Source organism: Manis pentadactyla, chromosome 8, assembly GCF_030020395.1.
Source record: "Manis pentadactyla isolate mManPen7 chromosome 8, mManPen7.hap1, whole genome shotgun sequence".
In the NCBI taxonomy this organism is placed as follows: domain Eukaryota; kingdom Metazoa; phylum Chordata; class Mammalia; order Pholidota; family Manidae; genus Manis; species Manis pentadactyla.
In genome coordinates, this window is record NC_080026.1 from 96,064,112 (window position 1) to 96,077,545 (window position 13,434).

General features: G+C 38.1%; 1 protein-coding gene across 33 annotated transcripts in view; it reads right to left on the reverse strand.

The window, feature by feature from the left end:
* Window positions 1-13,434, reverse strand: part of USP54 (ubiquitin specific peptidase 54) — a 160,241-nt gene that overhangs the window by 89,458 nt on the left and 57,349 nt on the right. For 31 of the 33 annotated variants that reach the window (XM_057505978.1, XM_057505975.1, XM_057505991.1 and 28 more), the window contains exon 2: window positions 2,061-2,106. The exons of the other annotated variants lie outside the window; for them this stretch is intronic. The gene's annotated coding sequence lies outside the window, so the exon portion shown is untranslated. The remainder of the gene's footprint in view (window positions 1-2,060; window positions 2,107-13,434) is intronic. 33 annotated transcript variants of the gene reach the window in all.

A 13,434-nucleotide genomic window follows, 5' to 3' on the forward strand; every position in this document is an offset into this window, starting at 1 on the left:
AAAATTAAACTTTTATTTTCTTAAAATTATTAAGAATAATAATTTTTTAAAAACAGGTTAGTTAAATTAAAACAACAAAATCAAAAATCAAAAAGACAATGAGATACTTTTTCACACCAAGATGGCTATAATCATTATGACAGATAATAACAAGTGTTAACAAGAATGTGGACAAATCTGAACCCTCTTACACTGCTAGTAGAAATGTAAAACAGTGCAGCCACTTTAGTAAATAGTCTGGCAGACCTTCAAAAGATTAAACATAGAGCTACCATATGACCCAGAAATTCTATTCCTAGGTTTATACTGAAGAAAAGTTAGAACATACGTTCACTCATACACAAATATTCTTAGCATTATTCATAATAGCCAAAATGTGGAAACGACTCAAATGTACATCAACTGGTAATGGATAAATAAACGTGGTATTTTTGTACAATGAAATAGTATTCAAACATTGTAAGAATGAAGTACTAACACATGCTACAAAATGTATGAACCTTGAAAACACTACGAAAAGTGAAAGAAGTCAATCACAAAAGACCACCGGTTGTATGACTGCAATTATATGAAATGTCTGGAATAGGCAAATCATAGAAACAGAAAATAGATTAGTGGTTGCCTAGGACTGAGAGGATGTGTGAAGGAAGTGGAAAGTAACTGCTAATAGGTATAGCACTTCTCTGTGGGGGGGCAGGTGTGATAAAAATATTCTAAAATTGTGGTGATGGCTGTTCAACTCTGTGAATATATTAAAAGCCATTGAATAGTACACTTTAAATGGGTGAATAGTATGGTATATGAATCGTGTCTCAGTAAACTATTATTTAAGAAATCACAGTTTCCCTTCTTACAAAACAAGGTGTGGAGACGAGCACTGCCCACTTACACCTTTAGTCCTGGAACAATATGTGTCCACATGAGCCCCTCCTTCTGGCAATATGCTAAGTATATGATATGTTGATGGCCTTGGGCTGGTCAAATTCAGGCCTGCCTTATCAATGGAAGTATCTTGTTGGAAGGCAGACCCCTCTGACCAAGGTTTTGTTCCTTGATGTGCTGGTTGCACAAGAACAATTCTTTCCAGCAAAACACACAGTATAGTCAGAAGTCACATACCCTTTATTGGCACACACGTAGTCTCTGTCCCCTCACACCAGCACATACGTAGTCTTTGTTTCCTCATCCCATATAAGCAGTTTCCTCTTTGCAATAGCAGTGTAAAACTTTGTGCAGCTAGCTGCTCTTGGATTCTCAGTACACAAGTCCTAATATACCCTCATGTCTTGTATGTTGTTTCTGGGTCTTTCTTTGGTCTGTTGAGCACTTTCCCACAACAACTTGCACAGCTGAGTGTGCAATCAGACTTGTGATCACACACAAGGATGCTCTTTGTTTCATGTTAGTGGTTTTAATTAGGTCCCTGAGAATAGCAGCTGCCACCTGGTAAAACTGTATGACTTCAAATGCTTGGCAAACTTCTATGTGTATGAGACTTTGAATAGCTGTTTTTAATATTAAGCATATATTATTAATATTATATATACATAATACATATAAGCAAAGAAAATCAGGCTGTCAGTGCACTGTTACTCTCCGACATTGTCATTTAATTCAGGACAGAATGCAATCACCATTTCCCTAATCAAGAAGCCAACAGTTATACTGTTGGTTACATATATGTCCAAAGTGAACAGAGAAAGTTAGTTCATTTTGACAATAATAAGACTTCTGACAATGCCACTGAAATGGCACAGCAGGAAAGGTCAGAGTCCATGTCTTGTGTTTGGGTAGAAATGCAAAGTAGATGACTAAGACAGGCTGAAGTGATACTCGTTGGGCACACCCTTTGCCAAACAATTACAAACATTCCCCCACATGTGTGTAGAAATACTTCCTGTTGCTTTGGGGGCATATTTCCCTAGAGTACTCACTCAGAAGCTGACTTAAAATCATCTGTTTGATAAACAATCTGACTGAACGAGGGTACACACAAAACAGAGGGCTAATAAACCTTTGGTGGGTGAAAAGGAAAAGGAGAAAAACAGGCAGATACTTACCTTCATTAAAGAGACTCAAGTACCACTCCTAAGTTGGTGATCTGAACTTAAAAAGAGTGAAAAGGGAGACATGACAACACAGTATTAACGGCTTGGGAAAGGAAATTGGCCCTTTATGTCAACTTAATTTCTTTTCTTAAACAAGCAAAGAATTCAAATGTCGAGTTCACATAAAGAAAAATAGATGACCAATAAAGATAGGAAAAATGTCTTATCTCATTCAAAATTAAAGAAATACAAAAGAAAAATACACATGATTTTTCATATCTCAAAATTGCCAAATAATTAAAAGTTGGATAAAACCAGCATAAGTGAAGGTGTGGAGAGGTGTAAATTCTCACTCACTCTTGGTAGGAATTAAACAAATTTGGCCGTATTTCTCAATTTTAAATGTTTATACCTTCTGTTTTAGCAATTCAGCTTTTAGAAATTTACACTGGTGTTTATAAAGATAAATGTAAAAGGATATTTATAGCTGCACTGTTTGTAAGAAATAAAAATTAAATGTATGTCAACAGAAGACTGGGTAGATTATGGTAAATCTCATTTGGGAATATTTACAGATGAAATAATATATATGCAAGTTACTTCAAAATAACCACAGGTTGACTAGGTGGGAGTAAGGGGAATTCAGATGAAACACAACCGATCTTGTTTAATAATTCATGGAGCTAATGATGGGGATGTGTGTGTTCATTATATTCTCCTTACTTTTATACGTATTTGAAATTTTCCATAATAAAGAGATACAAATGTCTGAAACAATCTCACTGAAGGGAGTAGTGGATAAAGGTACTGACCTAAGTAACTTTGGCAATGACTAGAATCTGTAAGAGTAAAGGCACAAGGAATTGTACATTAAGACTGTACTCTTAAAAAAAAAACAGTACTAATAAAGCTGTTTTCCACAAGTGTACAGGTTAACAATTCTGAAACCACTATACATGCATACTGAAACTGAACAGTTAAGTAAATGAATAGAGGATGGTAGGAAACTTCCCACTTGTGGAATGAGAGGTCACAGATAAGCAGGAGGAAAAGGTTGAAATGTTACCATGTGGTAATGGACTAAGTTGGAATATGAACTTGTGTTTAGTTTAATAAGATACAGATAGTTACATCTAGAAATATTTATAAATATGTGCATATGTGTACACACATACATTTACTTGCTCTGTCAGCTGAGATCTTAGAATCAATAACACCCCAACTGCAACAAGCACACTTAGAGATGAGATCTTTGTTTCCAATACCATTCCCAATAAAAGGAATCAAGGTTCCTTGGAGAAATTGTTTATTATAGGTCTGGGACAGAAATATACAATATGAGCCTGGAGAATCTTGTAATGTTAGAAAGTAAGGAAATACTAAAAATAAAACAAAAACTCTAAACTGATAGAAGTATGTCAAAGAGACACAGGAAACAACCAAAGGAGAGCCTAATGGCCAAATCTGAAACTTGGGCAAAAAATAAAGTAATATTGAATTATAATCTTAGTATAAAATAAATAGCTATAAGTTAATACTGATAAAAAGAGACGATTAAATAGATAGGGAAGAACAAATCTCCCTTGCAGAAGAATTCCTAATAATTTATACAAATACTCCATTTGAAAGGCTGGGGAACATACATCCCACTCTTAAGTGTGGGCTGTGCAATGAGACTTCCCTCCAAAGAGTATAGGATTGAAGAGGGGGAGGGGTAGAGTAACTTTAATGGAGAAACCTGACCACCTCCCCCAAGTGATCAAGGTCACTAACAATGATAAATCATGTCAATATTATATACCCTTGAATATGATGTGATGAAAATGGCCAGGTATCTCTGTGATCTTCTACTCAAAAACCCATTACCCCTGTCTAATCATGAGAAAAACTTAGGACAAATTCCAGTGGAGGAGCATCCTACAAAATACTTGACCAGTACTCCTCAAAACTGTGAAGGTCATCAAAAACAAGGAAAGTCTGAAAAACTCACAGCTAAGAGGAGCTTAAAGAGACATGATGAGTAAATGTAATGTGGTGTCACAGATGGGATCTTAGAACAAAGAAAAGACATTAGGCAAAACCTGAGGAAATCTGAACTTTAGTTAATATTAATGCATGAATATTGGTTCATTAACTGTACCAAATGTACCCTAATTTAAGATGTTAATAATAAGGGAAACTAGGTGAGGAAGTATATGGGAACTCATTGAAATTTTCTGTAAATCTGAAACTGTTCTAAAAAATAAAACCTGTTTTAATGTTTATGAAAAAAGATAGAAACATAATAAAAACCAGTAGTACACTTTTTGAAAATGATGCAAATGGAAAATTACATAACAAAGGAAAATAAATCATAGGCAAATAACTTCTCGTTTTTACTCCCACAAAAAGGATTTATCTCAGTGAAAAATTGTTTCATAGGAATTACCCCAGATCATGATAAAGATAATCAGAATTTTAAAAAATGTTTAACACAAAGAGAACGGTTTATGAAATATTATTACATTTTTATTAAGTACTCACTATTTCCTATGGACAGGAAAAACGAGAGGGCATTAGAATTTACTCACCCTTAGAATCTAAAGAAGGAACCATAAAGATCCTGAGTTTCAGTATGATAATATAGTCCCTACAAATTGAATGTAAGTGGAAATTTGGTATATTTTAAATGTATTATAAAAGGTTGCTACTTTAAGGACTGTTGATGAATTATTTTAAAAAGCAAAATCTCCTTTTTATTTCTTTTATAAATTTGATGTCCACATAAAAAAGTATAAAAATATTTAAAGAAGAGCAAATGAAGATGAATAAAGCATGATAAAGTGAAGTATTGATTCTATTTGATCTTAACCAACTCTATGTTAATAGATATCACTCACACTGGACTTCCCATCTACTCATCAATTTTATCTTAAATATTTTAATTTTTTAATACTGAGCATTTACTGTAAGCCAGATATAGTGCTTAGTACTAGAAATGCAAGGATAAGTAAAATCAGGGGACCTTCAATGACAGGAACAGAGTCCCTTGGAAAGTCTATAAGGGCTTTCCAGAGGAAGCAATATCTGAATTGGCTGTTAACACTATTGTGTAATAAAGAACCTTTTTTTGATATCATTAATATACAGTTACATGAGCAACACTGTGGTTACTAGATTCCCCCCATTATCAAGTCCCCACTGGATACCCCATTACAGTCACTGTCCATCAGCATAGTAAAACGCTATAGAGTCACCACTACTTATCTTCTCTGTTATACTGCCTTTCCGGTGCCCCCCACCATGCTACATTATGTGTGCTAATTGTAATGCCCCTTATTCCCCTTCTCCCTCTCTTCCCTGTCCCACACGCCCCACCCCCCAGTCCCTTTCCCTTTGGCAACTGCCCATTCCTGGGTTCTGTGAGTCTGCTGCTGTTTTGTTCCTTCAGTTTTCGCTTTGTTCTTATGCTCCACAGATGAGTGAAATCATTTGGTACTTGTCTTTCTCTGCCTAGCTTATTTCACTGAGCATAACACCCTCTAGCTCCATCCATGTTATTGCAAATGGTAGGATTTATTTTCTTCTTATAGCTGAATAATATTCCACTGTGTATATGTACCACATCTTCTTTATCCATTCATCTACTGATGGACACTTAGGTTGCTTCCATTTCTTGGCTATTGTAAATAGTGCTGTGAAAAACATAGGGGTGCATATGTCTTTTTGAAACTGGGAAACTGCATTCTTAGGGTGGATTCCTAGGAGTGGAATTCCGGGGTCAAATGGTATTTCTATTTTTAGTTTTTTGAGGTACCTCCATACTGCTTTCCATAATGGTTGAACTAATATACTGTTCCCACCAGCAGTGTAGGAGGGTCCCCCTTTCTTCACATCCTTGCCAGCATTTGCTGTTCCTATTCTTTTCTATGTTGGCCACCCTAAATGGCATGAGGTGATACCTCATTGTGGTTTTAATTTGCATTTCCCTGATAATTAGCGATGTGGAGAATCTTTTCATGTGCCTGTTGGCCATCTGAATTTCTTCTTTGGAGAAGTGTCTGTTCAGATCCTTTGCCCATTTTTTAATCGGGTTATTTGCTTTTTGGGTGTTGAGGCATGTGAGTTCTTTATATATTTTGGATGTTAACCCCTTATCAGACATGTCATTTACAAATATATTCCCCCATATTGTAGAATGCCTTTTTGTTCTGCTGATAGTGTCCTTTGCTGTACATAAGGTTTTTAGCATGATGTCCCATTTATTCATTTTTGTTTTTGTTTCCCTTGCCCAAGGAGATGCATTCAGGAAAAAGCTGCTCATGTTTATATTCAAGAGATTTTGCCTATGTTTTCTTCTAAGAGTTTTATGGTTTCATGACTTACATTCAGGTCTTTGATCCATTTGGAGTTTACTTTTGTGTATGGGGTTAGACAATGATCCAGTTTCATTGTCTTACATGTCGCTGTCCAGTTTTGCCAACACCAGCTGTTGAAGAGGCTGTCATTTCCCCATTATATGTCCATGGCTCCTTTATCGTATATTAATTGACCATGTATGTTTGGGTTAATATCTGGAGTCTCTATTCTGTTCCACTGGTCTGTGGCTCTGTTCTTGTGCCAGTACCAAATTGCCTTGATTACTGTGGCTTTGTAGTAAAGCTTGAAGTTGGGAAACGAAATCCCCCCCACTTTATTTTTCCTTCTCAGGATTGCTTTGGCTATAGGGGTCTTTGGTAGTTCCATATGAATTTTAGAACTATCAGTTCCAGTTCGTTGAAGAATGCTCTTGGTATTTTGATAGGGATTGCATTGAATCTGTAGATTGCTTTAGGCAGGACGGCCATTTTGACAATATTAATTCTTCCTAGCCAAGAGCATGGGATGAGTTTCCATTTGTTAGTGTCCTCTTTAATTTTTCTTAAGAGTGTCTTGTAGTTTTCAGGGTATAGGTCTTTCACTTCCTTGGTTAGGTTTATTCCTAGGTATTTTATTCTTTTGGATGCAATTGTGAATGGAACTGTTTTCCTGATTTCTCTTTCTGCTACTTCATCATTAGTGTATAGGAATGCAACAGATTTTTGTGTATTAATTTTGTATCCAACAACTTTGCTGAATTCAGATATTAGATCTAGTAGTTTTGGAGTGGAGTCTTTAGGGTTTTTTTATGTACAATATCATGTCATCTGCAAACAGGGACAGTATAATAAAGAATTTGACTGTTTTTTGTCATGGGTTCCTGGGAGGGAAGCCTCTAAACTTTTGAAATTTCCCAAGTTATATGAGTGACTTTGCTATTCATGGTGGGCCTTTGTTATTCATGAAGGGCACTTCCAGCCACACTGAGTTTTATGCTAACCAGGTGACTCATAATGGGCCCCCAGATAGTTTCAAGATGGAGATTGGCTATGCTGGAATCAAACGTGATTAGAGGGTTAGACTTTTCAGCCACATATCAGCCTGACCTCTGGGGAGTGTAGGGAATCTAGAGACTGAGTCAATCACATGGCCAATGATTAAATCATTCATGTCTACATAATGAAGTCCCAATAAAACTGAATACTGACATTTCATGAGCTTCCCTGGTTGTTAATATACACAGATGTGCTAGGAGGGCAACACATCCTGAAGACACAGAAGCTTTGCTTTTGGAACTCTCCCAGACCTTGCCCTTTGTATCTCTCCCTTTTGCTGGTTTGTATTTGTAATCTTTTGCTATAATACAACTGTACTCATAAGTATAGCACTTTCCTAGCAAATTATCAAACATGAGGGGGTCAGGGGAACTCCTGAATTTGTAGCTAGCTCGTCAAAAATGTAAATGGTCTAAAGACTCCCAAACTTGCAATTGGTATCTGAAGTATAGACAGTCTTGTGAGGACTGTGCCCTTAACTTGTGAAATGTGAGCTAAGTCTGGTTAGTTAATGTCAGAATTGCATTCCAAGTACCCTAGAGGAATTAGTTTAAAATAAGAATTAACAAAGTTATTCATCACAAAGTACAGTACATATCAATACAATGGAACATGAATCAACCATGAAATACTATGTAGCTGATGAATATTTACTGACAAGGAGATATAATTACCTTACTTTTTATCTCCAGCTCCTCTCTCTTCCTCTGTGGTCCAGACCTGTATGTTCAATTTTCTAATGAACAGTCTGCTAGGTATCTCAAACCTACATGTCCAAAAGAAAAAATCTTGATTCACCCAAAACAGCAACTCCACATTATTCTTTATGTTAGTAAATAGCACTATCATTCACTCACTTGTTCAGACCAAAATTGGAGTCATGCTTGACTCCTTTCCCTAATGTCACAGTAATCCATCATCAAATCTTTTTGGTGCTATCTCAAAACATATCGTTTATCACCTCCACTGCTACCATCCTAGACAAAGCCACCTGTATCTATTGGCTAGAATACTACAGTAGCCTTTGATCTGGTCTCCTTGCTTCCACCTTCACACAGGACCAGAATAATCTTTAAAAAATAAAATAAAGTCAATGTCATTACTCCACATAAGACACTCCAATGTTTTCCCATCACATTCTGAATAAAATCTAGATTCCCCCAAACAGCAGCAGACTCACAAACTCCAAAAAGGGACTAGCAGTTACCAAAGGGAAGGGGTTGGGGAGGGTAAGTGGGGAGGGAGAAGGGGATTAAGGGGCTCTATAATTAGCACTCACAATATAGGTAGGTCACAGGAAAGGCAGTACAGCAAGGAGAAGACTGAGTAATGGCTCTATAGCATTTTACTATGCTGATAGACAATGATTACAATGGGGTGGGGGAGAGGACTTGATAATATGGGTGAATGTTGAAACCACAATGTTCATGTGAAACCTTCATAAGATTGTATATCAATGATACTTAATTTTTTTAAAAAACAAAAACAAACAAAAATCTAGATTCCTAATCTTACATCTTTCAGGATTTAGCCCCTCCTTCTCTCAACAAAAAATTTCATCTTTACTGTTCTCTGGCCTTCATTTTTCAAAGATGCCAAGCTAGTTTCTATCTTAAAGCTTTTTCATTTGTTAATCCATCTTCACTGAACCACAATTCCCTAGTTCTTTGCACAGCCTGCTCCTCTGCTTCATTTAGGTCTCTACTTAAATGTTAACCCTCTGCAAAGGGACTTCCCTGAACACCGCATCTAAAATTACCAACTGCCACCTTGTTTATCTCCTTACCCTGATTTATTCATTTTTTTCTTGTACTTATCACTACTAGTCTTTACTTATTAACTGCCTTCCTCCTTAGAATGTAAGCTCCCTAAGGCAGGGACTTGCCTATCTTGTTTGCTACTGTCCTTTCAGAGTCCAGTATGCTGTGTGGAGACATAGTAGGCATGCCATAAATACTTGTTGAATTAATGAATAATAGGATGTTAGGTGAAAAGAGGATATTATAACAGTACTTTCAAAATTATTTCATTTTCACAAAATTAAAAATGGAAAACAAAAACCACTACACACTCACACACAATCATTATTCATGAATTCCATTTGTGCAAATTTGCCTACTCACCACAATTTATTTGTAACTCCCAAATCAATATCTGCAGCACTTTTGTGGTCATTCATGAACATGAAAATGCACAGAATGGTGAGAAACTTTAGTTGCCTAATGTATATATTCCAATTGAGGTCAAACTAGGCAGTGCTCTGCCTTCTCTCTTACTATATAAGCAAGCATCCTTTTGTGGCACATTTTTCACATTTTTGTACTTTGGTTGATTTCACTGTTTAAAATGACCCCCAAGTATAATGTGGAAGTACTGTCTAGTGTTTCTAAGTGCAAGGCTGTGAGGTATCTTCTGGAGTAAATACTTGTGTGAGATAAGGTCCATTCAAGCATAAGTTCAATGCTGTTTGCTGCTCAATATGAATAAATCAATAATATGTATTTAAAAAGGTATCTTTAAATAAGAACACATGTGAAACAAGGTTATGCATTGATCAGTTAATGAAAATATAACCAGAGGCTCAACAGGAACTTAATCCTGTATTTCTCCTAGAAGCAAAGATGCAGTATTTAGTAATTTAGTGTTCACAGGAATATTATAGAACATACAACTACAAATAATGACTGTGTGTGTGTGTGTGTGTGTGTGTGTGTGTCAAATTAAAAATTCAGAGAGATCATATACCATTATACCATGGTGTTAATATAGTTAATATTAATATATTCTTTGGACAGGAGGATTATAGGGTATTTACTTAATGTTTTTCCTTATTTGTATTTTCTATATTTTTATGAGAATACTTTTCATTAAAAGAAACACTTGAGATACTTCTAATATTTTAAAATAAGAATTATATTAAGGATTCTCAAGATGGTGGCACGAGTAGGACAGCGAAAATCTCCTCCCAAAACCATGTATTTTTTGAAAATACAGCAAATACAACTATTCCTAAAAGAGTGACCAGAAGATGAGCTAGGCTACATATGCAAGAGCCCAACATCTCCCGAAAAAGGGTAGGATACAAAGCCGTCACCCAGCAGGACCCAAGCATTCCCCTAACCCCAGGTCACCCGTGTGGAGGAAGGGAATGAGAGTGCGGAGGGAGTGGAAGTACAGGTCTGCTAGATAACCAGCCCTGGTGATGGGTCCCAGGAGTAAAAGACACACATTGCATGGTGCACTGGATATTGGAGGAGCAGAAAAGCAAGGTCCAACGGAGACTGAGACTGTGAACAGGTTCCCGCAGCTAGCTGCCCTGGAACAAAAGAAAAGCAGGCACTTTAAAAGTCTTAAAGAGACAAGGGTTTAACTGGTAGACAAAATCATCCTGGCACACTCGGCCAAGTAGGATGGGAACTTTAAGGAACTCCAGGGACCCTAACCCCCTGGGTGGCAACACAGCTCTGAAGCCCGCCATTCCTTCCCTCCCACCGGCACTGCAAGCAAACCAGGTGACCCGCCATTGCTGCAGAACAGCCAGGAGCGGCCCCGCCTACAGCAACCACACAGCTTAGCACAGAGGCTTCTCCCTGCATGCGGCTAACTGGCCTAGATGCAGAGAATGCTCCCTGTGCTCAGTTGACCGGCACAGATAGCAGACACCGGTGAAGAGTCTGGAAGGCACAAAAGGGCTTTGTTCTCACAGCAGAACACACACTGCTCACCTGTGACCCCCGCCAGTGCCCTAGGCCATCCTGAGGGTTGCCCAGCCCACGACAGCTCAGGAGATTAACCCAGAGGCTGCTCCCTGTACGCAGTTGACCGGAACAGACAGTGTAGACAGGAACAGAATCCGGAAGGCAAGAAGGTACTCTGTTCTCGCAGAAGAGCATGCATCACTCGCCTGCAACCCCCACCAGTGCCCTAGGCCATTCCAAGGCCATCTGGCCCACGGTAGCTTAGGGGATTAACCCAGAGGCTGCGCCCTGTGCGCGGTTGACCAGCACAGACAGTGGACATGGGCATGGAGCCCAGGAGACACAAAGGGGATTTGCTATTGCGGCAGAACACGCAGAACTGGCCTGAGACCCCCATCATTGCCCTAGGCCATCTTGAAGGCCACCCTGCCCATGACAGCTCAGGGGATTAACCCAGAGGCTGCTCCCTGTGTGCAGGTAACTGGCACAGACAGCGGGGACAGGCAAGGTGACCAGCAAGCAGGAAGGGACTTTGTTCTCCCACCTGACACACGTGCCACTTGCTGGCGACCACTCCCATTGCCATGAAAAGGCAGAAGAACCTTGTTAAATCCAAAATCCCTCAAACACCAGACACAGGGCTTGGTGAGACTGAAATCACCAATCCTCCAGAAAAAGAATTCAAAATAAAAGTCATAACCATGCTGATGGACCTGCAGAGAAATATTGAAGAGCTAAGGGATGAATTCAGGAGGGAGGTAACAGAAATGAAAAAACAATGGAAGGATTTAAGAGCAGACTGGATGAGGTGGAAGACGACTGTTACTGGAATAGAAATCAGAGAACAGGAATACGGAGAAGCTGAGGCAGAAAGAGATAAAAGGATCTCCAGGAATGAAAGAATATTAAGAGAATTGTGTGAACAATCCAAATGGAACAATATTTGCATTATAGGGGTACCAGAAGAAGAAGAGAGAGAGAAAAAGGGATAGAAAGTGTCTTTGAAGAAATAATTGCTGAAAATTTCCCCAATCTGGGGAAGGAAATAGTCTCTCAGAACATGGAAGTCCACAGATCTCCCAATATAAGGAACCCAAGGCAGATAACACTAAGACATATAATACTTAAAATGGCAAAGATCAAACACACGGAGAGGTATTAAAAGCAGCCAGAGAACGAGAAGTTGAAAGCTTTTCCTCTAAGATCAGTAACAAGACAGGGATACCCACTCTCCCAACTGCTATTCAACATAGTGCTGAAGGTCCTAGCCATGGCAATCAGACAAAACAAAGAAATACAAGACATCCAGACTGGTAAAGAAGAAGTCAAACTGTCACTATTTGCAGATGACATGATATTGTACATAAAAAACCCTAAAGACTCCACTCCAAAACTACTAGATCTAATATCTGAATTCAGCAAAGTTGTTGGATACAAAATTAATACACAAAAATCTGTTGCATTCCTATACACTAATGATGAAGTAGCAGAAAGAGAAATCAGGAAAACAGTTCCATTCACAATTGCATCCAAAAGAATAAAATACCTAGGAATAAACCTAACCAAGGAAGTGAAAGACCTATACCCTGAAAACTACAAGACACTCTTAAGAAAAATTAAAGAGGACACTAACAAATGGAAACTCATCCCATGCTCTTGGCTAGGAAGAATTAATATTGTCAAAATGGCCGTCCTGCCTAAAGCAATCTACAGATTCAATGCAATCCCTATCAAAATACCAAGAGCATTCTTCAACGAACTGGAACTGATAGTTCTAAAATTCATATGGAACTACCAAAGACCCCTATAGCCAAAGCAATCCTGAGAAGGAAAAATAAAGTGGGGGGGATTTCGTTTCCCAACTTCAAGCTTTACTACAAAGCCACAGTAATCAAGGCAATTTGGTACTGGCACAAGAACAGAGCCACAGACCAGTGGAACAGAATAGAGACTCCAGATATTAACCCAAACATACATGGTCAATTAATATACGATAAAGGAGCCATGGACATATAATGGGGAAATGACAGCCTCTTCAACAGCCGGTGTTGGCAAAACTGGACAGCTACATGTAAGACAATGAAACTGGATCATTGTCTAACCCCATACACAAAAGTAAACTCCAAATGGATCAAAGACCTGAATGTAAGTCATGAAACCATAAAACTCTTAGAAAAAAACGTTGGCAAAAGTCGCTTGGACATAAACTTGAGCAACTTCTTCATGAACATATCTCCCCAGGCAAGGGAAACAAAAAGCAAAAATGAACAAGTGGGATTATATTAAGCTGAAAAG